The following is a 23,785-nucleotide window of genomic DNA, read 5'->3' on the forward strand; positions in this document are numbered from 1 at the left end:
TTGCATAAATTAAGAATCTTACACACTGAGAGACAGGTTTATCTGTCATTTAATTCCAATAAAATGTATCCACTAAGAATCTTATACTCTGACAAAAAAATGTACATGCTACCATATGAATGAGGTTTAATTGTGTACTGTTAACAATTCTGGACTCTGAAACCTATAATCTGTATAAAAATTTGGTAGGTCCTAATGGCTTTTTTTTGTAAATACAATGTAATACTTATCTCTCTGATTATTATTCCTTTAACTTGTAGAAAATAAGATCTCACACTCTAAGAGAAAGTTGTATAAGTGATGTTAGAAGAGAGGTTCCATGGTGTAATGGTTAGCACTCTGGACTCTGAATCCAGCGATCCGAGTTCAAATCTCGGTGGGACCTGATGTGTTTTAGTACCTTCAGTTTAAGTTCTTAATTGACAGAAAGTATTCTTTTTCATACATATAATCATTTTTTTAAATCACTGATTTTTGTAAATATGTACGAAAAGCTAAAAAAGGTAGTTATAGAAATGTATGTAATTATATGAATTGTACTATATAACCCAAATAAGCGTTGATGTAAATATATGTACAATTATTGCAATAAAATGTGTCTTCTAAGAATCTAACATTTTAGAAAAAAATGTTTAGCTCTCCCTCGTGAATGAGGTTTCTTGGTGTATTGGTAACCACTCTGATCTTTGAATCCAGTGATCTGTATTTAAATCTTGGTAGGTCCTATTGGTTTTTTGTAAGTACCGTTCAGTTTATATTTCTCTGAGAGTACATTCTAATAAAAACTGTTTAAATGCTTCCTCATGAATGAGGTTTCCTGGTGTATTTGTAACCATTTTGGACTCTGAATCCATGATTTGTATTAACATCTTGGTAGGTCCTATTGTTTTTTTGTTAGTATTATGCAGTTCATATCTCTGAGAAAGAAAATATCTATAAATTGCATAAATTAAGAATCATATATACTGAGAGACAGGTTTATCTGTAATATAATTCCAATAAAATGTAACCTCTAAGAATCTTACACTGTGAGAAAATTTTTTACATGCCACCATATGAATGAGCTTTCATGGTGTACTGTTAACAATTCTGGACTCTGAAACCAATAATCTGTATATACAAATTGGCAGGTCCTAATGGTTTTATTTGTAAATACAATGTAGTACATATCTCTCTGAATGAATATTTCTGTATCTTGTAGAAATTAAGATCTTACACTCTGAGAGAAAGTTTTATATGTGTTATTAGAAGGGAGATTCCATGGTGTTATGATTAGCACTCTGTACTCTGAATCCAGTAAATTGAGTTCAAATCTCGGTGGCACCAGGTGCATTTTAGTACCTTCAGTTTAAGTCCTTGATTGACAAAAACTTTTCTTTTTTATACATATAATACATTTTTAAATCACTGATTATTGTAAATATGTACTAAAATCTAAAAAAAGGTAGTTATAGAAATGTTTGTAATTATATGAATTTTACTGTGTAATCCAAATAAGCATTGATGTTAATATATGTACAATAACTTCAATAAAATGTGCCTTCTAAGAATCTAATATTTTAGAATTTTTTTTTTAGATGTTCCCTAATGAATGTGGTTTCTTGGTTTATTAGTAACCACTCCACTCTGATCTTTGAATACAGTGATCTGTATTTAAATCTTGGTAGGTCCTATTGGTTTTTTGTAAGTACCATTCAGTTCATATCTCTCTGAGAGTACATTCTTATAAAAATATTTAGATGCTCCCTAATGGATGAGGTTTCATGGTGTATTGGTAAACATTTTGGATTCTGAATCCATGATCTATATTTAAATCTTGGTAGGTTCTATTGGTTTTGTTGTAAGTACAATACAGTTAATATCTCTGAGAAAGAAAATATCTATAAATTGCATAAATTAAGAATCTTACACACTGAGAGACAGGTTTATCTGTCATTTAATTCCAATAAAATGTATCCACTAAGAATCTTATACTCTGACAATAAAATGTACTTGCTACCATATGAATGAGGTTTCATTGTGTACTGTTAACAATTCTTGACTCTGAAACCTATAATCTGTATAAAAATTTGGTAGGTCCTAATGGCTTTTTTTTGTAAATACAATGTAATACTTATCTCTATGATTATTATTCCTGTAACTTGTAGAAAATAAGATCTCACACTCTAAGAGAAAGTTGTATATGTGGTGTTAGAATAGAGGTTCCATGGTGTAATGGTTAGCACTCTGGACTCTGAATCCAGCAATCCGAGTTCAAATCTCGGTGGGACCTGATGTGTTTTAGTACCTTCAGTTTAAGTTCTTGATTGACAGAAAGTCTTCTTTTTCATACATATAATCATTTTTTTAAATCACTGATTTTTGTAAATATGTACGAAAAGCTAAAAAAGGTAGTTATAGAAATGTATGTAATTATATGAATTGTACTATATAACCCAAATAAGCGTTGATGTAAATATATGTACAATTATTGCAATAAAATGTGTCTTCTAAGAATCTAACATTTTAGAAAAAAATGTTTAGCTCTCCCTCGTGAATGAGGTTTCTTGGTGTATTGGTAACCACTCTGATCTTTGAATCCAGTGATCTGTATTTAAATCTTGGTAGGTCCTATTGTTTTTTTGTAAGTACCGTTCAGTTTATATTTCTCTGAGAGTACATTCTAATAAAAACTGTTTAAATGCTTCCTCATGAATGATGTTTCCTGGTGTATTTGTAACCATTTTGGACTCTGAATCCATGATTTGTATTCACATCTTGGTAGGTCCTATTGTTTTTTTGTAAGTATTATGCAGTTCATATCTCTGAGAAAGAAAATATCTATAAATTGCATAAATTAAGAATCATACACACTGAGAGACAGGTTTATCGGTAATATAATTCCAATAAAATGTAACCTCTAAGAATCTTACACTGTGAGAAATTTTTTTACATGCCACCATATGAATGAGCTTTCATGGTGTACTGTTAACAATTCTGGACTCTGAAACCAATAATCTTTATATACAAATTGGTAGGTCCTAATGGTTTTATTTGTAAATACAATGTAGTACATAACTCTGAATGAATATTTCTGTATCTTGTAGAAATTAAGATCTTACACTCTGAGAGAAAGTTTTATATGTGTTATTAGAAGGGAGATTCCATGGTGTTATGGTTAGCACTCTGTACTCTGAATCCAGTAAATTGAGTTCAAATCTCGGTGGCACCAGGTGCATTTTAGTACCTTCAGTTTAAGTCCTTGATTGACAAAAACTTTTCTTTTTTATACATATAATACATTTTTTTAAAATCACTGATTATTGTACAAATGTACTAAAATCTAAAAAAAAGGTAGTTATAGAAATGTTTGTAATTATATGAATTTTACTGTGTAATCCAAATAAGCATTGATGTTAATATATGTACAATAACTTCAATAAAATGTGTCTTCTAAGAATCTAACATTTTAGAAAAAAATGTTTAGATGTTCCCTAATGAATGTGGTTTCTTGGTGTATTGGTAACCACTCCACTCTGATCTTTGAATACAGTAATCTGTATTTAAATCTTGGTAGGTCCTATTGGTTTTTTGTAAGTACCATTCAGTTCATATCTCTCTGAGAGTACATTCTTATAAAAATATTTAGATGCTCCCTAATGGATGAGGTTTCATGGTGTATTGATAAACATTTTGGACTCTGAATCCATGATCTATATTTACATCTTGGTAGGTTCTATTGGTTTTGTTGTAAGTACAATACAGTTAATATCTCTGAGAAAGAAAATATCTATAAATTGCATAAATTAAGAATCTTACACACTGAGAGACAGGTTTATCTGTCATTTAATTCCAATAAAATGTATCCACTAAGAATCTTATACTCTGACAAAAAAATGTACATGCTACCATATGAATGAGGTTTAATTGTGTACTGTTAACAATTCTGGACTCTGAAACCTATAATCTGTATAAAAATTTGGTAGGTCCTAATGGCTTTTTTTTGTAAATACAATGTAATACTTATCTCTCTGATTATTATTCCTTTAACTTGTAGAAAATAAGATCTCACACTCTAAGAGAAAGTTGTATAAGTGGTGTTAGAAGAGAGGTTCCATGGTGTAATGGTTAGCACTCTGGACTCTGAATCCAGCCATCCGAGTTCAAATCTCGGTGGGACCTGATGTGTTTTAGTACCTTCAGTTTAAGTTCTTAATTGACAGAAAGTATTCTTTTTCATACATATAATCATTTTTTTAAATCACTGATTTTTGTAAATATGTACGAAAAGCTAAAAAAGGTAGTTATAGAAATGTATGTAATTATATGAATTGTACTATATAACCCAAATAAGCGTTGATGTAAATATATGTACAATTATTGCAATAAAATGTGTCTTCTAAGAATCTAACATTTTAGAAAAAAATGTTTAGCTCTCCCTCGTGAATAAGGTTTCTTGGTGTATTGGTAACCACTCTGATCTTTGAATCCAGTGATCTGTATTTAAATCTTGGTAGGTCCTATTGGTTTTTTGTAAGTACCGTTCAGTTTATATTTCTCTGAGAGTACATTCTAATAAAAACTGTTTAAATGCTTCCTCATGAATGAGGTTTCCTGGTGTATTTGTAACCATTTTGGACTCTGAATCCATGATTTGTATTAACATCTTGGTAGGTCCTATTGTTTTTTTGTTAGTATTATGCAGTTCATATCTCTGAGAAAGAAAATATCTATAAATTGCATAAATTAAGAATCATATATACTGAGAGACAGGTTTATCTGTAATATAATTCCAATAAAATGTAACCTCTAAGAATCTTACACTGTGAGAAAATTTTTTACATGCCACCATATGAATGAGCTTTCATGGTGTACTGTTAACAATTCTGGACTCTGAAACCAATAATCTGTATATACAAATTGGTAGGTCCTAATGGTTTTATTTGTAAATACAATGTAGTACATATCTCTCTGAATGAATATTTCTGTATCTTGTAGAAATTAAGATCTTACACTCTGAGAGAAAGTTTTATATGTGTTATTAGAAGGGAGATTCCATGGTGTTATGGTTAGCACTCTGTACTCTGAATCCAGTAAATTGAGTTCAAATCTCGGTGGCACCAGGTGCATTTTAGTACCTTCAGTTTAAGTCCTTGATTGACAAAAACTTTTCTTTTTTATACATATAATACATTTTTTAAATCACTGATTATTGTAAATATGTACTAAAATCTAAAAAAAGGTAGTTATAGAAATGTTTGTAATTATATGAATTTTACTGTGTAATCCAAATAAGCATTGATGTTAATATATGTACAATAACTTCAATAAAATGTGCCTTCTAAGAATCTAATATTTTAGATTTTTTTTTTTAGATGTTCCCTAATGAATGTGGTTTCTTGGTTTATTAGTAACCACTCCACTCTGATCTTTGAATACAGTGATCTGTATTTAAATCTTGGTAGGTCCTATTGGTTTTTTGTAAGTACCATTCAGTTCATATCTCTCTGAGAGTACATTCTTATAAAAATATTTAGATGCTCCCTAATGGATGAGGTTTCATGGTGTATTGGTAAACATTTTGGACTCTGAATCCATGATCTATATTTAAATCTTGGTAGGTTCTATTGGTTTTGTTGTAAGTACAATACAGTTAATATCTCTGAGAAAGAAAATATCTATAAATTGCATAAATTAAGAATCTTACACACTGAGAGACAGGTTTATCTGTCATTTAATTCCAATAAAATGTATCCACTAAGAATCTTATACTCTGACAAAAAAATGTACATGCTACCATATGAATGCGGTTTAATTGTGTACTGTTAACAATTCTGGACTCTGAAACCTATAATCTGTATAAAAATTTGGTAGGTCCTAATGGCTTTTTTTTTGTAAATACAATGTAATACTTACCTCTTTGATTATTATTCCTTTAACTTGTAGAAAATAAGATCTCACACTCTAAGAGAAAGTTGTATATGTGGTGCTAGAAGAGAGGTTCAATGGTGTAATGGTTAGCACTCTGGACTCTGAATCCAGCGATCCGAGTTCAAATCTCAGTGGGACCTGATGTGTTTTAGTACCTTCAGTTTAAGTTCTTGATTGACAGAAAGTCTTCTTTTTCATACATATAATCATTTTTTTAAATCACTGATTTTTGTAAATAAGTACGAAAAGCTAAAAAAGGTAGTTATAGAAATGTATGTAATTATATGAATTGTACTATATAACCCAAATAAGCGTTGATGTAAATATATGTACAATTATTGCAATAAAATGTGTCTTCTAAGAATCTAACATTTTAGAAAAAAATGTTTAGCTCTCCCTCGTGAATGAGGTTTCTTGGTGTATTGGTAACCACTCTGATCTTTGAATCCAGTGATCTGTATTTAAATCTTGGTAGGTCCTATTGGTTTTTTGTAAGTACCGTTCAGTTTATATTTCTCTGAGAGTACATTCTAATAAAAACTGTTTAAATGCTTCCTCATGAATGAGGTTTCCTGGTGTATTTGTAACCATTTTGGACTCTGAATCCATGATTTGTATTTACATCTTGGTAGGTCCTATTGTTTTTTTGTAAGTATTATGCAGTTCATATCTCTGAGAAAGAAAATATCTATAAATTGCATAAATTAAGAATCTTACACACTGAGAGACAGGTTTATCTGTCATTTAATTCCAATAAAATGTATCCACTAAGAATCTTATACTCTGAGAAAAAAATGTACTTGCTACTATATGAATGAGGTTTCATTGTGTACTGTTAACAATTCTGGACTCTGAAACCTATAATCTGTATAAAAATTTGGTAGGTCCTAATGGCTTTTTTTTGTAAATACAATGTAATACTTATCTCTCTGATTATTATTCCTGTAACTTGTAGAAAATAAGATCTCACACTCTAAGAGAAAGTTGTATAAGTGGTGTTAGAAGAGAGGTTCCATGGTGAAATGGTTAGCACTCTGGACTCTGAATCCAGCGATCCGAGTTCAAATCTCGGTGGGACCTGATGTGTTTTAGTACCTTCAGTTTAAGTTCTTGATTGACAGAAAGTGTTCTTTTTCATACATATAAACTTTTTTTTTAAATCACTGATTTTTGAAAATATCTACGAAAAGCTAAAAAAGGTAGTTATAGAAATGTATGTAATTATATGAATTTTACTATATAACCCAAATAAGCGTTGATGTAAATATATGTACAATAATTGCAATAAAATGTGTCTTCTAAGAATCTAACAATTTAGAAAAAAAATGTTTAGCTCTCCCTCGTGAATGAGGTTTCTTGGTGTATTGTTAACCACTCTGATCTTTGAATCCAGTGATCTGTATTTAAATCTTGGTAGTTCCTATTGGTTTTTTGTAAGTACCGTTCAGTTTATATTTCTCTGAGAGTACATTCTAATAAAAACTGTTTAAATGCTTCCTCATGAATGATGTTTCCTGGTGTATTTGTAACCATTTTGGACTCTGAATCCATGATTTGTATTCACATCTTGGTAGGTCCTATTGTTTTTTTGTAAGTATTATGCAGTTCATATCTCTGAGAAAGAAAATATCTATAAATTGCATAAATTAAGAATCATACACACTGAGAGACAGGTTTATCAGTAATATAATTCCAATAAAATGTAACCTCTAAGAATCTTACACTGTGAGAAATTTTTTTACATGCCACCATATGAATGAGCTTTCATGGTGTACTGTTAACAATTCTGGACTCTGAAACTAATAATCTGTATATACAAATTGGTAGGTCCTAATGGTTTTATTTGTAAATACAATGTAGTACATAACTCTGAATGAATATTTCTGTATCTTGTAGAAATTAAGAGCTTACACTCTGAGAGAAAGTTTTATATGTGTTATTAGAAGGGAGATTCCATGGTGTTATGGTTTGCACTCTGTACTCTGAATCCAGTAAATTGAGTTCAAATCTCGGTGGGAACAGGTGCATTTTAGTACCTTCAGTTTAAGTCCTTGATTGACAAAAACTTTTCTTTTTTATACATATAATACATTTTTTTAAAATCACTGATTATTGTACAAATGTACTAAAATCTAAAAAAAAGGTAGTTATAGAAATGTTTGTAATTATATGAATTTTACTGTGTAATCCAAATAAGCATTGATGTTAATATATGTACAATAACTTCAATAAAATGTGTCTTCTAAGAATCTAACATTTTAGAAAAAAATGTTTAGATGTTCCCTAATGAATGTGGTTTCTTGGTGTATTGGTAACCACTCCACTCTGATCTTTGAATACAGTGATCTGTATTTAAATCTTGGTAGGTCCTATTGGTTTTTTGTAAGTACCATTCAGTTCATATCTCTCTGAGAGTACATTCTTATAAAAATATTTAGATGCTCCCTAATGGATGAGGTTTCATGGTGTATTGATAAACATTTTGGACTCTGAATCCATGATCTATATTTACATCTTGGTAGGTTCTATTGGTTTTGTTGTAAGTACAATACAGTTAATATCTCTGAGAAAGAAAATATCTATAAATTGCATAAATTAAGAATCTTACACACTGAGAGACAGGTTTATCTGTCATTTAATTCCAATAAAATGTATCCACTAAGAATCTTATACTCTGACAAAAAAATGTACATGCTACCATATGAATGAGGTTTAATTGTGTACTGTTAACAATTCTGGACTCTGAAACCTATAATCTGTATAAAAATTTGGTAGGTCCTAATGGCTTTTTTTTGTAAATACAATGTAATACTTACCTCTTTGATTATTATTCCTTTAACTTGTAGAAAATAAGATCTCACACTCTAAGAGAAAGTTGTATATGTGGTGCTAGAAGAGAGGTTCCATGGTGTAATGGGTAGCACTCTGGACTCTGAATCCAGCGATCCGAGTTCAAATCTCGGTGGGACCTGGTGTGTTTTAGTACCTTCAGTTTAAGTTCTTGATTGACAGAAAGTCTTCTTTTTCATACATATAATCATTTTTTTAAATCACTGATTTTTGTAAATAAGTACGAAAAGCTAAAAAAGGTAGTTATAGAAATGTATGTAATTATATGAATTGTACTATATAACCCAAATAAGCGTTGATGTAAATATATGTACAATTATTGCAATAAAATGTGTCTTCTAAGAATCTAACATTTTAGAAAAAAATGTTTAGCTCTCCCTCGTGAATGAGGTTTCTTGGTGTATTGGTAACCACTCTGATCTTTGAATCCAGTGATCTGTATTTAAATCTTGGTAGGTCCTATTGTTTTTTTGTAAGTACCGTTCAGTTTATATTTCTCTGAGAGTACATTCTAATAAAAACTGTTTAAATGCTTCCTCATGAATGAGGTTTCCTGGTGTATTTGTAACCATTTTGAACTCTGAATCCATGATTTGTATTAACATCTTGGTAGGTCCTATTGTTTTTTGTAAGTATTATGCAGTTCATATCTCTGAGAAAGAAAATATCTATAAATTGCATAAATTAAGAATCATACATACTGAGAGACAGGTGTATCTGTAATATAATTCCAATAAAATGTAACCTCTAAGAATCTTACACTGTGAGAAAAATTTTTACATGCCACCATATGAATGAGCTTTCATGGTGTACTGTTAACAATTCTGGACTCTGAAACCAATAATCTGTATATACAAATTGGTAGGTCCTAATGGTTTTATTTGTAAATACAATGTAGTACATATCTCTCTGAATGAATATTTCTGTATCTGGTAGAAATTAAGATCTTACACTCTGAGAGAAAGTTTTATATGTGTTATTAGAAGGGAGATTCCATGGTGTTATGGTTAGCACTCTGTACTCTGAATCCAGTAAATTGAGTTCAAATCTCGGTGGCACCAGGTGCATTTTAGTACCTTCAGTTTAAGTCCTTGATTGACAAAAACTTTTCTTTTTTATACATATAATACATTTTTTAAATCACTGAATCTTGTAAATATGTACTAAAATCTAAAAAAATGTAGTTATAGAAATGTTTGTAATTATATGAATTTTACTGTGTAATCCAAATAAGCATTGATGTTAATATATGTACAATAACTTCAATAAAATGTGTCTACTAAGAATCTAACATTTTAGAATTTTTTTTAGATGTTCCCTAATGAATGTGGTTTCTTGATGTATTAGTAACCACTCCACTCTGATCTTTGAATACAGTGATCTGTATTTAAATCTTGGTAGGTCCTATTGGTTTTTTGTAAGTACCATTCAGTTCATATCTCTCTGAGAGTACATTCTTATAAAAAATATTTAGATGCTCCCTAATGGATGAGGTTTCATGGTGTATTGATAAACATTTTGGACTCTGAATCCATGATCTATATTTACATCTTGGTAGGTTCTATTGGTTTTGTTGTAAGTACAATACAGTTAATATCTCTGAGAAAGAAAATATCTATAAATTGCATAAATTAAGAATCTTACACACTGAGAGACAGGTTTATCTGTCATTTAATTCCAATAAAATGTATCCACTAAGAATCTTATACTCTGACAAAAAAATGTACTTGCTACCATATGAATGAGGTTTTATTGTGTACTGTTAACAATTCTGGACTCTGAAACCTATAATCTGTATCAAAATTTGGTAGGTCCTAATGGCTTTTTTTTGTAAATACAATGTAATACTTATCTCTCTGATTATTATTCCTGTAACTTGTAGAAAATAAGATCTCACACTCTAAGAGAAAGTTGTATAAGTGGTGTTAGAAGAGAGGTTCCATGGTGTAATGGTTAGCACTCTGGACTCTGAATCCAGCGATCCGAGTTCAAATCTCGGTGGGACCTGATGTGTTTTAGTACCTTCAGTTTAAGTTCTTAATTGACAGAAAGTATTCTTTTTCATACATATAATAATTTTTTTAAATCACTGATTTTTGTAAATATGTACGAAAAGCTAAAAAAGGTAGTTATAGAAATGTATGTAATTATATGAATTGTACTATATAACCCAAATAAGCGTTGATGTAAATATATGTACAATTATTGCAATAAAATGTGTCTTCTAAGAATCTAACATTTTAGAAAAAAATGTTTAGCTCTCCCTCGTGAATGAGGTTTCTTGGTGTATTGGTAACCACTCTGATCTTTGAATCCAGTGATCTGTATTTAAATCTTGGTAGGTCCTATTGTTTTTTTGTAAGTACCGTTCAGTTTATATTTCTCTGAGAGTGCATTCTAATAAAAACTGTTTAAATGCTTCCTCATGAATGAGGTTTCCTGGTGTATTTGTAACCATTTTGGACTCTGAATCCATGATTTGTATTAACATCTTGGTAGGTCCTATTGTTTTTTTGTTAGTATTATGCAGTTCATATCTCTGAGAAAGAAAATATCTATAAATTGCATAAATTAAGAATCATATATACTGAGAGACAGGTTTATCTGTAATATAATTCCAATAAAATGTAACCTCTAAGAATCTTACACTGTGAGAAAAATGTTTACATGCCACCATATGAATGAGCTTTCATGGTGTACTGTTAACAATTCTGGACTCTGAAACCAATAATCTGTATATACAAATTGGTAGGTCCTAATGGTTTTATTTGTAAATACAATGTAGTACATATCTCTCTGAATGAATATTTCTGTATCTTGTAGAAATTAAGATCTTACACTCTGAGAGAAAGTTTTATATGTGTTATTAGAAGGGAGATTCCATGGTGTTATGGTTAGCACTCTGTACTCTGAATCCAGTAAATTGAGTTCAAATCTCGGTGGCACCAGGTGCATTTTAGTACCTTCAGTTTAAGTCCTTGATTGACAAAAACTTTTCTTTTTTATACATATAATACATTTTTTAAATCACTGATTATTGTAAATATGTACTAAAATCTAAAAAAAGGTAGTTATAGAAATGTTTGTAATTATATGAATTTTACTGTGTAATCCAAATAAGCATTGATGTTAATATATGTACAATAACTTAAATAAAATGTGTCTTCTAAGAATCTAACATTTTAGAATTTTTTTTTTAGATGTTCCCTAATGAATGTGGTTTCTTGGTTTATTAGTAACCACTCCACTCTGATCTTTGAATACAGTGATCTGTATTTAAATCTTGGTAGGTCCTATTGGTTTTTTGTAAGTACCATTCAGTTCATATCTCTCTGAGAGTACATTCTTATAAAAATATTTAGATGCTCCCTAATGGATGAGGTTTCATGGTGTATTGGTAAACATTTTGGACTCTGAATCCATGATCTATATTTAAATCTTGGTAGGTTCTATTGGTTTTGTTGTAAGTACAATACAGTTAATATCTCTGAGAAAGAAAATATCTATAAATTGCATAAATTAAGAATCTTACACACTGAGAGACAGGTTTATCTGTCATTTAATTCCAATAAAATGTATCCACTAAGAATCTTATACTCTGACAATAAAATGTACTTGCTACCATATGAATGAGGTTTCATTGTGTACTGTTAACAATTCTTGACTCTGAAACCTATAATCTGTATAAAAATTTGGTAGGTCCTAATGGCTTTTTTTTGTAAATACAATGTAATACTTATCTCTATGATTATTATTCCTGTAACTTGTAGAAAATAAGATCTCACACTCTAAGAGAAAGTTGTATATGTGGTGTTAGAATAGAGGTTCCATGGTGTAATGGTTAGCACTCTGGACTCTGAATCCAGCGATCCGAGTTCAAATCTCGTTGGGACCTGATGTGTTTTAGTACCTTCAGTTTAAGTTCTTGATTGACAGAAAGTCTTCTTTTTCATACATATAATCATTTTTTTAAATCACTGATTTTTGTAAATATGTACGAAAAGCTAAAAAAAGGTAGTTATAGAAATGTATGTAATTATATGAATTGTACTATATAACCCAAATAAGCGTTGATGTAAATATATGTACAATTATTGCAATAAAATGTGTCTTCTAAGAATCTAACATTTTAGAAAAAAATGTTTAGCTCTCCCTCGTGAATGAGGTTTCTTGGTGTATTGGTAACCAATCTGATCTTTGAATCCAGTGATCTGTATTTAAATCTTGGTAGGTCCTATTGTTTTTTTGTAAGTACCGTTCAGTTTATATTTCTCTGAGAGTACATTCTAATAAAAACTGTTTAAATGCTTCCTCATGAATGATGTTTCCTGGTGTATTTGTAACCATTTTGGACTCTGAATCCATGATTTGTATTCACATCTTGGTAGGTCCTATTGTTTTTTTGTAAGTATTATGCAGTTCATATCTCTGAGAAAGAAAATATCTATAAATTGCATAAATTAAGAATCATACACACTGAGAGACAGGTTTATCGGTAATATAATTCCAATAAAATGTAACCTCTAAGAATCTTACACTGTGAGAAATTTTTTTACATGCCACCATATGAATGAGCTTTCATGGTGTACTGTTAACAATTCTGGACTCTGAAACTAATAATCTGTATATACAAATTGGTAGGTCCTAATGGTTTTATTTGTAAATACAATGTAGTACATAACTCTGAATGAATATTTCTGTATCTTGTAGAAATTAAGATCTTACACTCTGAGAGAAAGTTTTATATGTGTTATTAGAAGGGAGATTCCATGGTGTTATGGTTAGCACTCTGTACTCTGAATCCAGTAAATTGAGTTCAAATCTCGGTGGCACCAGGTGCATTTTAGTACCTTCAGTTTAAGTCCTTGATTGACAAAAACTTTTCTTTTTTATACATATAATACATTTTTTTAAAATCACTGATTATTGTACAAATGTACTAAAATCTAAAAAAAAGGTAGTTATAGAAATGTTTGTAATTATATGAATTTTACTGTGTAATCCAAATAAGCATTGATGTTAATATATGTACAATAACTTTAATAAAATGTGTCTTCTAAGAATCTAACATTTTAGAAAAAAATGTTTAGATGTTCCCTAATGAATGTGGTTTCTTGGTGTATTGGTAACCACTCCACTCTGATCTTTGAATACAGTAATCTGTATTTAAATCTTGGTAGGTCCTATTGGTTTTTTGTAAGTACCATTCAGTTCATATCTCTCTGAGAGTACATTCTTATAAAAATATTTAGATGCTCCCTAATGGATGAGGTTTCATGGTGTATTGATAAACATTTTGGACTCTGAATCCATGATCTATATTTACATCTTGGTAGGTTCTATTGGTTTTGTTGTAAGTACAATACAGTTAATATCTCTGAGAAAGAAAATATCTATAAATTGCATAAATTAAGAATCTTACACACTGAGAGACAGGTTTATCTGTCATTTAATTCCAATAAAATGTATCCACTAAGAATCTTATACTCTGACAAAAAAATGTACATGCTACCATATGAATGAGGTTTAATTGTGTACTGTTAACAATTCTGGACTCTGAAACCTATAATCTGTATAAACATTTGGTAGGTCCTAATGGCTTTTTTTTGTAAATACAATGTAATACTTATCTCTCTGATTATTATTCCTTTAACTTGTAGAAAATAAGATCTCACACTCTAAGAGAAAGTTGTATAAGTGGTGTTAGAAGAGAGGTTCCATGGTGTAATGGTTAGCACTCTGGACTCTGAATCCAGCGATCCGAGTTCAAATCTTGGTGGGACCTGATGTGTTTTAGTACCTTCAGTTTAAGTTCTTGATTGACAGAAAGTCTTCTTTTTCATACATATAATCATTTTTTTAAATCACTGATTTTTGTAAATATGTACGAAAAGCTAAAAAAGGTAGTTATAGAAATGTATGTAATTATATGAATTGTACTATATAACCCAAATAAGCGTTGATGTAAATATATGTACAATTATTGCAATAAAATGTGTCTTCTAAGAATCTAACATTTTAGAAAAAAATGTTTAGCTCTCCCTCGTGAATGAGGTTTCTTGGTGTATTGGTAACCACTCTGATCTTTGAATCCAGTGATCTGTATTTAAATCTTGGTAGGTCCTATTGTTTTTTTGTAAGTACCGTTCAGTTTATATTTCTCTGAGAGTACATTCTAATAAAAACTGTTTAAATGCTTCCTCATGAATGATGTTTCCTGGTGTATTTGTAACCATTTTGGACTCTGAATCCATGATTTGTATTCACATCTTGGTAGGTCCTATTGTTTTTTTGTAAGTATTATGCAGTTCATATCTCTGAGAAAGAAAATATCTATAAATTGCATAAATTAAGAATCATACACACTGAGAGACAGGTTTATCGGTAATATAATTCCAATAAAATGTAACCTCTAAGAATCTTACACTGTGAGAAATTTTTTTACATGCCACCATATGAATGAGCTTTCATGGTGTACTGTTAACAATTCTGGACTCTGAAACTAATAATCTGTATATACATATTGGTAGGTCCTAATGGTTTTATTTGTAAATACAATGTAGTACATAATTCTGAATGAATATTTCTGTATCTTGTAGAAATTAAGATCTTACACTCTGAGAGAAAGTTTTATATGTGTTATTAGAAGGGAGATTCCATGGTGTTATGGTTTGCACTCTGTACTCTGAATCCAGTAAATTGAGTTCAAATCTCGGTGGGAACAGGTGCATTTTAGTACCTTCAGTTTAAGTCCTTGATTGACAAAAACTTTTCTTTTTTATACATATAATACATTTTTTAAATCACTGAATCTTGTAAATATGTACTAAAATCTAAAAAAATGTAGTTATAGAAATGTTTGTAATTATATGAATTTTACTGTGTAATCCAAATAAGCATTGATGTTAATATATGTACAATAACTTCAATAAAATGTGTCTACTAAGAATCTAACATTTTAGAATTTTTTTTAGATGTTCCCTAATGAATGTGGTTTCTTGATGTATTAGTAACCACTCCACTCTGATCTTTGAATACAGTGATCTGTATTTAAATCTTGGTAGGTCCTATTGGTTTTTTGTAAGTACCATTCAGTTCATATCTCTCTGAGAGTACATTCTTATAAAAAATATTTAGATGCTCCCTAATGGATGAGGTTTCATGGTGTATTGATAAACATTTTGGACTCTGAATCCATGATCTATATTTACATCTTGGTAGGTTCTATTGGTTTTGTTGTAAGTACAATACAGTTAATATCTCTGAGAAAGAAAATATCTATAAATTGCATAAATTAAGAATCTTACACACTGAGAGACAGGTTTATCTGTCATTTAATTCCAATAAAATGTATCCACTAAGAATCTTATACTCTGACAAAAAAATGTACATGCTACCATATGAATGAGGTTTAATTGTGTACTGTTAACAATTCTGGACTCTGAAACCTATAATCTGTATAAAAATTTGGTAGGTCCTAATGGCTTTTTTTTGTAAATACAATGTAATACTTATCTCTCTGATTATTATTCCTTTAACTTGTAGAAAATAAGATCTCACACTCTAAGAGAAAGTTGTATAAGTGGTGTTAGAAGAGAGGTTCCATGGTGTAATGGTTAGCACTCTGGACTCTGAATCCAGCGATCCGAGTTCAAATCTCGGTGGGACCTGATGTGTTTTAGTACCTTCAGTTTAAGTTCTTAATTGACAGAAAGTATTCTTTTTCATACATATAATCATTTTTTTAAATCACTGATTTTTGTAAATATGTACGAAAAGCTAAAAAAGGTAGTTATAGAAATGTATGTAATTATATGAATTGTACTATATAACCCAAATAAGCGTTGATGTAAATATATGTACAATTATTGCAATAAAATGTGTCTTCTAAGAATCTAACATTTTAGAAAAAAATGTTTAGCTCTCCCTCGTGAATGAGGTTTCTTGGTGTATTGGTAACCACTCTGATCTTTGAATCCAGTGATCTGTATTTAAATCTTGGTAGGTCCTATTGGTTTTTTGTAAGTACCGTTCAGTTTATATTTCTCTGAGAGTACATTCTAATAAAAACTGTTTAAATGCTTCCTCATGAATGAGGTTTCCTGGTGTATTTGTAACCATTTTGGACTCTGAATCCATGATTTGTATTAACATCTTGGTAGGTCCTATTGTTTTTTTGTTAGTATTATGCAGTTCATATCTCTGAGAAAGAAAATATCTATAAATTGCATAAATTAAGAATCATATATACTGAGAGACAGGTTTATCTGTAATATAATTCCAATAAAATGTAACCTCTAAGAATCTTACACTGTGAGAAAATTTTTTACATGCCACCATATGAATGAGCTTTCATGGTGTACTGTTAACAATTCTGGACTCTGAAACCAATAATCTGTATATACAAATTGGTAGGTCCTAATGGTTTTATTTGTAAATACAATGTAGTACATATCTCTCTGAATGAATATTTCTGTATCTTGTAGAAATTAAGATCTTACACTCTGAGAGAAAGTTTTATATGTGTTATTAGAAGGGAGATTCCATGGTGTTATGGTTAGCACTCTGTACTCTGAATCCAGTAAATTGAGTTCAAATCTCGGTGGCACCAGGTGCATTTTAGTACCTTCAGTTTAAGTCCTTGATTGACAAAAACTTTTCTTTTTTATACATATAATACATTTTTTAAATCACTGATTATTGTAAATATGTACTAAAATCTAAAAAAAGGTAGTTATAGAAATGTTTGTAATTATATGAATTTTACTGTGTAATCCAAATAAGCATTGATGTTAATATATGTACAATAACTTCAATAAAATGTGCCTTCTAAGAATCTAATATTTTAGATTTTTTTTTTTAGATGTTCCCTAATGAATGTGGTTTCTTGGTTTATTAGTAACCACTCCACTCTGATCTTTGAATACAGTGATCTGTATTTAAATCTTGGTAGGTCCTATTGGTTTTTTGTAAGTACCATTCAGTTCATATCTCTCTGAGAGTACATTCTTATAAAAATATTTAGATGCTCCCTAATGGATGAGGTTTCATGGTGTATTGGTAAACATTTTGGACTCTGAATCCATGATCTATATTTAAATCTTGGTAGGTTCTATTGGTTTTGTTGTAAGTACAATACAGTTAATATCTCTGAGAAAGAAAATATCTATAAATTGCATAAATTAAGAATCTTACACACTGAGAGACAGGTTTATCTGTCATTTAATTCCAATAAAATGTATCCACTAAGAATCTTATACTCTGACAAAAAAATGTACATGCTACCATATGAATGCGGTTTAATTGTGTACTGTTAACAATTCTGGACTCTGAAACCTATAATCTGTATAAAAATTTGGTAGGTCCTAATGGCTTTTTTTTGTAAATACAATGTAATACTTACCTCTTTGATTATTATTCCTTTAACTTGTAGAAAATAAGATCTCACACTCTAAGAGAAAGTTGTATATGTGGTGCTAGAAGAGAGGTTCAATGGTGTAATGGTTAGCACTCTGGACTCTGAATCCAGCGATCCGAGTTCAAATCTCAGTGGGACCTGATGTGTTTTAGTACCTTCAGTTTAAGTTCTTGATTGACAGAAAGTCTTCTTTTTCATACATATAATCATTTTTTTAAATCACTGATTTTTGTAAATAAGTACGAAAAGCTAAAAAAGGTAGTTATAGAAATGTATGTAATTATATGAATTGTACTATATAACCCAAATAAGCGTTGATGTAAATATATGTACAATTATTGCAATAAAATGTGTCTTCTAAGAATCTAACATTTTAGAAAAAAATGTTTAGCTCTCCCTCGTGAATGAGGTTTCTTGGTGTATTGGTAACCACTCTGATCTTTGAATCCAGTGATCTGTATTTAAATCTTGGTAGGTCCTATTGGTTTTTTGTAAGTACCGTTCAGTTTATATTTCTCTGAGAGTACATTCTAATAAAAACTGTTTAAATGCTTCCTCATGAATGAGGTTTCCTGGTGTATTTGTAACCATTTTGGACTCTGAATCCATGATTTGTATTTACATCTTGGTAGGTCCTATTGTTTTTTTGTAAGTATTATGCAGTTCATATCTCTGAGAAAGAAAATATCTATAAATTGCATAAATTAAGAATCTTACACACTGAGAGACAGGTTTATCTGTCATTTAATTCCAATAAAATGTATCCACTAAGAATCTTATACTCTGAGAAAAAAATGTACTTGCTACTATATGAATGAGGTTTCATTGTGTACTGTTAACAATTCTGGACTCTGAAACCTATAATCTGTATAAAAATTTGGTAGGTCCTAATGGCTTTTTTTTGTAAATACAATGTAATACTTATCTCTCTGATTATTATTCCTGTAACTTGTAGAAAATAAGATCTCACACTCTAAGAGAAAGTTGTATAAGTGGTGTTAGAAGAGAGGTTCCATGGTGAAATGGTTAGCACTCTGGACTCTGAATCCAGCGATCCGAGTTCAAATCTCGGTGGGACCTGATGTGTTTTAGTACCTTCAGTTTAAGTTCTTGATTGACAGAAAGTCTTCTTTTTCATACATATAAACTTTTTTTTTAAATCACTGATTTTTGAAAATATCTACGAAAAGCTAAAAAAGGTAGTTATAGAAATGTATGTAATTATATGAATTTTACTATATAACCCAAATAAGCGTTGATGTAAATATATGTACAATAATTGCAATAAAATGTGTCTTCTAAGAATCTAACAATTTAGAAAAAAAATGTTTAGCTCTCCCTCGTGAATGAGGTTTCTTGGTGTATTGTTAACCACTCTGATCTTTGAATCCAGTGATCTGTATTTAAATCTTGGTAGTTCCTATTGGTTTTTTGTAAGTACCGTTCAGTTTATATTTCTCTGAGAGTACATTCTAATAAAAACTGTTTAAATGCTTCCTCATGAATGATGTTTCCTGGTGTATTTGTAACCATTTTGGACTCTGAATCCATGATTTGTATTCACATCTTGGTAGGTCCTATTGTTTTTTTGTAAGTATTATGCAGTTCATATCTCTGAGAAAGAAAATATCTATAAATTGCATAAATTAAGAATCATACACACTGAGAGACAGGTTTATCAGTAATATAATTCCAATAAAATGTAACCTCTAAGAATCTTACACTGTGAGAAATTTTTTTACATGCCACCATATGAATGAGCTTTCATGGTGTACTGTTAACAATTCTGGACTCTGAAACTAATAATCTGTATATACAAATTGGTAGGTCCTAATGGTTTTATTTGTAAATACAATGTAGTACATAACTCTGAATGAATATTTCTGTATCTTGTAGAAATTAAGAGCTTACACTCTGAGAGAAAGTTTTATATGTGTTATTAGAAGGGAGATTCCATGGTGTTATGGTTTGCACTCTGTACTCTGAATCCAGTAAATTGAGTTCAAATCTCGGTGGGAACAGGTGCATTTTAGTACCTTCAGTTTAAGTCCTTGATTGACAAAAACTTTTCTTTTTTATACATATAATACATTTTTTTAAAATCACTGATTATTGTACAAATGTACTAAAATCTAAAAAAAAGGTAGTTATAGAAATGTTTGTAATTATATGAATTTTACTGTGTAATCCAAATAAGCATTGATGTTAATATATGTACAATAACTTCAATAAAATGTGTCTTCTAAGAATCTAACATTTTAGAAAAAAATGTTTAGATGTTCCCTAATGAATGTGGTTTCTTGGTGTATTGGTAACCACTCCACTCTGATCTTTGAATACAGTGATCTGTATTTAAATCTTGGTAGGTCCTATTGGTTTTTTGTAAGTACCATTCAGTTCATATCTCTCTGAGAGTACATTCTTATAAAAATATTTAGATGCTCCCTAATGGATGAGGTTTCATGGTGTATTGATAAACATTTTGGACTCTGAATCCATGATCTATATTTACATCTTGGTAGGTTCTATTGGTTTTGTTGTAAGTACAATACAGTTAATATCTCTGAGAAAGAAAATATCTATAAATTGCATAAATTAAGAATCTTACACACTGAGAGACAGGTTTATCTGTCATTTAATTCCAATAAAATGTATCCACTAAGAATCTTATACTCTGACAAAAAAATGTACATGCTACCATATGAATGAGGTTTAATTGTGTACTGTTAACAATTCTGGACTCTGAAACCTATAATCTGTATAAAAATTTGGTAGGTCCTAATGGCTTTTTTTTGTAAATACAATGTAATACTTACCTCTTTGATTATTATTCCTTTAACTTGTAGAAAATAAGATCTCACACTCTAAGAGAAAGTTGTATATGTGGTGCTAGAAGAGAGGTTCCATGGTGTAATGGGTAGCACTCTGGACTCTGAATCCAGCGATCCGAGTTCAAATCTCGGTGGGACCTGGTGTGTTTTAGTACCTTCAGTTTAAGTTCTTGATTGACAGAAAGTCTTCTTTTTCATACATATAATCATTTTTTTAAATCACTGATTTTTGTAAATAAGTACGAAAAGCTAAAAAAGGTAGTTATAGAAATGTATGTAATTATATGAATTGTACTATATAACCCAAATAAGCGTTGATGTAAATATATGTACAATTATTGCAATAAAATGTGTCTTCTAAGAATCTAACATTTTAGAAAAAAATGTTTAGCTCTCCCTCGTGAATGAGGTTTCTTGGTGTATTGGTAACCACTCTGATCTTTGAATCCAGTGATCTGTATTTAAATCTTGGTAGGTCCTATTGTTTTTTTGTAAGTACCGTTCAGTTTATATTTCTCTGAGAGTACATTCTAATAAAAACTGTTTAAATGCTTCCTCATGAATGAGGTTTCCTGGTGTATTTGTAACCATTTTGAACTCTGAATCCATGATTTGTATTAACATCTTGGTAGGTCCTATTGTTTTTTGTAAGTATTATGCAGTTCATATCTCTGAGAAAGAAAATATCTATAAATTGCATAAATTAAGAATCATACATACTGAGAGACAGGTGTATCTGTAATATAATTCCAATAAAATGTAACCTCTAAGAATCTTACACTGTGAGAAAAATTTTTACATGCCACCATATGAATGAGCTTTCATGGTGTACTGTTAACAATTCTGGACTCTGAAACCAATAATCTGTATATACAAATTGGTAGGTCCTAATGGTTTTATTTGTAAATACAATGTAGTACATATCTCTCTGAATGAATATTTCTGTATCTGGTAGAAATTAAGATCTTACACTCTGAGAGAAAGTTTTATATGTGTTATTAGAAGGGAGATTCCATGGTGTTATGGTTAGCACTCTGTACTCTGAATCCAGTAAATTGAGTTCAAATCTCGGTGGCACCAGGTGCATTTTAGTACCTTCAGTTTAAGTCCTTGATTGACAAAAACTTTTCTTTTTTATACATATAATACATTTTTTAAATCACTGAATCTTGTAAATATGTACTAAAATCTAAAAAAATGTAGTTATAGAAATGTTTGTAATTATATGAATTTTACTGTGTAATCCAAATAAGCATTGATGTTAATATATGTACAATAACTTCAATAAAATGTGTCTACTAAGAATCTAACATTTTAGAATTTTTTTTAGATGTTCCCTAATGAATGTGGTTTCTTGATGTATTAGTAACCACTCCACTCTGATCTTTGAATACAGTGATCTGTATTTAAATCTTGGTAGGTCCTATTGGTTTTTTGTAAGTACCATTCAGTTCATATCTCTCTGAGAGTACATTCTTATAAAAAATATTTAGATGCTCCCTAATGGATGAGGTTTCATGGTGTATTGATAAACATTTTGGACTCTGAATCCATGATCTATATTTACATCTTGGTAGGTTCTATTGGTTTTGTTGTAAGTACAATACAGTTAATATCTCTGAGAAAGAAAATATCTATAAATTGCATAAATTAAGAATCTTACACACTGAGAGACAGGTTTATCTGTCATTTAATTCCAATAAAATGTATCCACTAAGAATCTTATACTCTGACAAAAAAATGTACTTGCTACCATATGAATGAGGTTTTATTGTGTACTGTTAACAATTCTGGACTCTGAAACCTATAATCTGTATCAAAATTTGGTAGGTCCTAATGGCTTTTTTTTGTAAATACAATGTAATACTTATCTCTCTGATTATTATTCCTGTAACTTGTAGAAAATAAGATCTCACACTCTAAGAGAAAGTTGTATAAGTGGTGTTAGAAGAGAGGTTCCATGGTGTAATGGTTAGCACTCTGGACTCTGAATCCAGCGATCCGAGTTCAAATCTCGGTGGGACCTGATGTGTTTTAGTACCTTCAGTTTAAGTTCTTAATTGACAGAAAGTATTCTTTTTCATACATATAATAATTTTTTTAAATCACTGATTTTTGTAAATATGTACGAAAAGCTAAAAAAGGTAGTTATAGAAATGTATGTAATTATATGAATTGTACTATATAACCCAAATAAGCGTTGATGTAAATATATGTACAATTATTGCAATAAAATGTGTCTTCTAAGAATCTAACATTTTAGAAAAAAATGTTTAGCTCTCCCTCGTGAATGAGGTTTCTTGGTGTATTGGTAACCACTCTGATCTTTGAATCCAGTGATCTGTATTTAAATCTTGGTAGGTCCTATTGTTTTTTTGTAAGTACCGTTCAGTTTATATTTCTCTGAGAGTACATTCTAATAAAAACTGTTTAAATGCTTCCTCATGAATGAGGTTTCCTGGTGTATTTGTAACCATTTTGGACTCTGAATCCATGATTTGTATTAACATCTTGGTAGGTCCTATTGTTTTTTTGTTAGTATTATGCAGTTCATATCTCTGAGAAAGAAAATATCTATAAATTGCATAAATTAAGAATCATATATACTGAGAGACAGGTTTATCTGTAATATAATTCCAATAAAATGTAACCTCTAAGAATCTTACACTGTGAGAAAAATGTTTACATGCCACCATATGAATGAGCTTTCATGGTGTACTGTTAACAATTCTGGACTCTGAAACCAATAATCTGTATATACAAATTGGTAGGTCCT

The 23,785-nt window shown here is 30.1% G+C and overlaps 14 non-coding genes across 14 annotated transcripts; all 14 read left to right on the forward strand.

Moving 5' to 3' along the window:
* Window positions 1-313: 313 nt before the first annotated feature.
* TRNAQ-CUG (transfer RNA glutamine (anticodon CUG)) lies at window positions 314-385 on the forward strand. Its single transcript has one exon. It is a non-coding gene; the product is annotated as a tRNA-Gln (tRNA).
* A 1,815-nt stretch (window positions 386-2,200) lies between these two features.
* On the forward strand, window positions 2,201-2,272 carry TRNAQ-CUG (transfer RNA glutamine (anticodon CUG)). The gene has a single exon. It is a non-coding gene; the product is annotated as a tRNA-Gln (tRNA).
* A 1,817-nt stretch (window positions 2,273-4,089) lies between these two features.
* On the forward strand, window positions 4,090-4,161 carry TRNAQ-CUG (transfer RNA glutamine (anticodon CUG)). The gene has a single exon. It is a non-coding gene; the product is annotated as a tRNA-Gln (tRNA).
* Window positions 4,162-5,978: 1,817 nt separating this feature from the next.
* TRNAQ-CUG (transfer RNA glutamine (anticodon CUG)) lies at window positions 5,979-6,050 on the forward strand. Its single transcript has one exon. It is a non-coding gene; the product is annotated as a tRNA-Gln (tRNA).
* Window positions 6,051-6,918: 868 nt separating this feature from the next.
* On the forward strand, window positions 6,919-6,990 carry TRNAQ-CUG (transfer RNA glutamine (anticodon CUG)). Its single transcript has one exon. It is a non-coding gene; the product is annotated as a tRNA-Gln (tRNA).
* Window positions 6,991-8,809: 1,819 nt separating this feature from the next.
* Window positions 8,810-8,881, forward strand: TRNAQ-CUG (transfer RNA glutamine (anticodon CUG)). The gene has a single exon. It is a non-coding gene; the product is annotated as a tRNA-Gln (tRNA).
* A 1,814-nt stretch (window positions 8,882-10,695) lies between these two features.
* On the forward strand, window positions 10,696-10,767 carry TRNAQ-CUG (transfer RNA glutamine (anticodon CUG)). The gene has a single exon. It is a non-coding gene; the product is annotated as a tRNA-Gln (tRNA).
* A 1,816-nt stretch (window positions 10,768-12,583) lies between these two features.
* TRNAQ-CUG (transfer RNA glutamine (anticodon CUG)) lies at window positions 12,584-12,655 on the forward strand. The gene has a single exon. It is a non-coding gene; the product is annotated as a tRNA-Gln (tRNA).
* Window positions 12,656-14,473: 1,818 nt separating this feature from the next.
* TRNAQ-CUG (transfer RNA glutamine (anticodon CUG)) lies at window positions 14,474-14,545 on the forward strand. Its single transcript has one exon. It is a non-coding gene; the product is annotated as a tRNA-Gln (tRNA).
* A 1,813-nt stretch (window positions 14,546-16,358) lies between these two features.
* TRNAQ-CUG (transfer RNA glutamine (anticodon CUG)) lies at window positions 16,359-16,430 on the forward strand. Its single transcript has one exon. It is a non-coding gene; the product is annotated as a tRNA-Gln (tRNA).
* A 1,816-nt stretch (window positions 16,431-18,246) lies between these two features.
* On the forward strand, window positions 18,247-18,318 carry TRNAQ-CUG (transfer RNA glutamine (anticodon CUG)). Its single transcript has one exon. It is a non-coding gene; the product is annotated as a tRNA-Gln (tRNA).
* Window positions 18,319-19,186: 868 nt separating this feature from the next.
* Window positions 19,187-19,258, forward strand: TRNAQ-CUG (transfer RNA glutamine (anticodon CUG)). Its single transcript has one exon. It is a non-coding gene; the product is annotated as a tRNA-Gln (tRNA).
* Window positions 19,259-21,077: 1,819 nt separating this feature from the next.
* On the forward strand, window positions 21,078-21,149 carry TRNAQ-CUG (transfer RNA glutamine (anticodon CUG)). The gene has a single exon. It is a non-coding gene; the product is annotated as a tRNA-Gln (tRNA).
* Window positions 21,150-22,963: 1,814 nt separating this feature from the next.
* On the forward strand, window positions 22,964-23,035 carry TRNAQ-CUG (transfer RNA glutamine (anticodon CUG)). The gene has a single exon. It is a non-coding gene; the product is annotated as a tRNA-Gln (tRNA).
* The last annotated feature ends 750 nt before the right edge of the window (window positions 23,036-23,785 follow it).

This window comes from Pseudophryne corroboree, chromosome 11 (assembly GCF_028390025.1).
Source record: "Pseudophryne corroboree isolate aPseCor3 chromosome 11, aPseCor3.hap2, whole genome shotgun sequence".
NCBI classification, from domain to species: Eukaryota; Metazoa; Chordata; class Amphibia; order Anura; family Myobatrachidae; genus Pseudophryne; species Pseudophryne corroboree.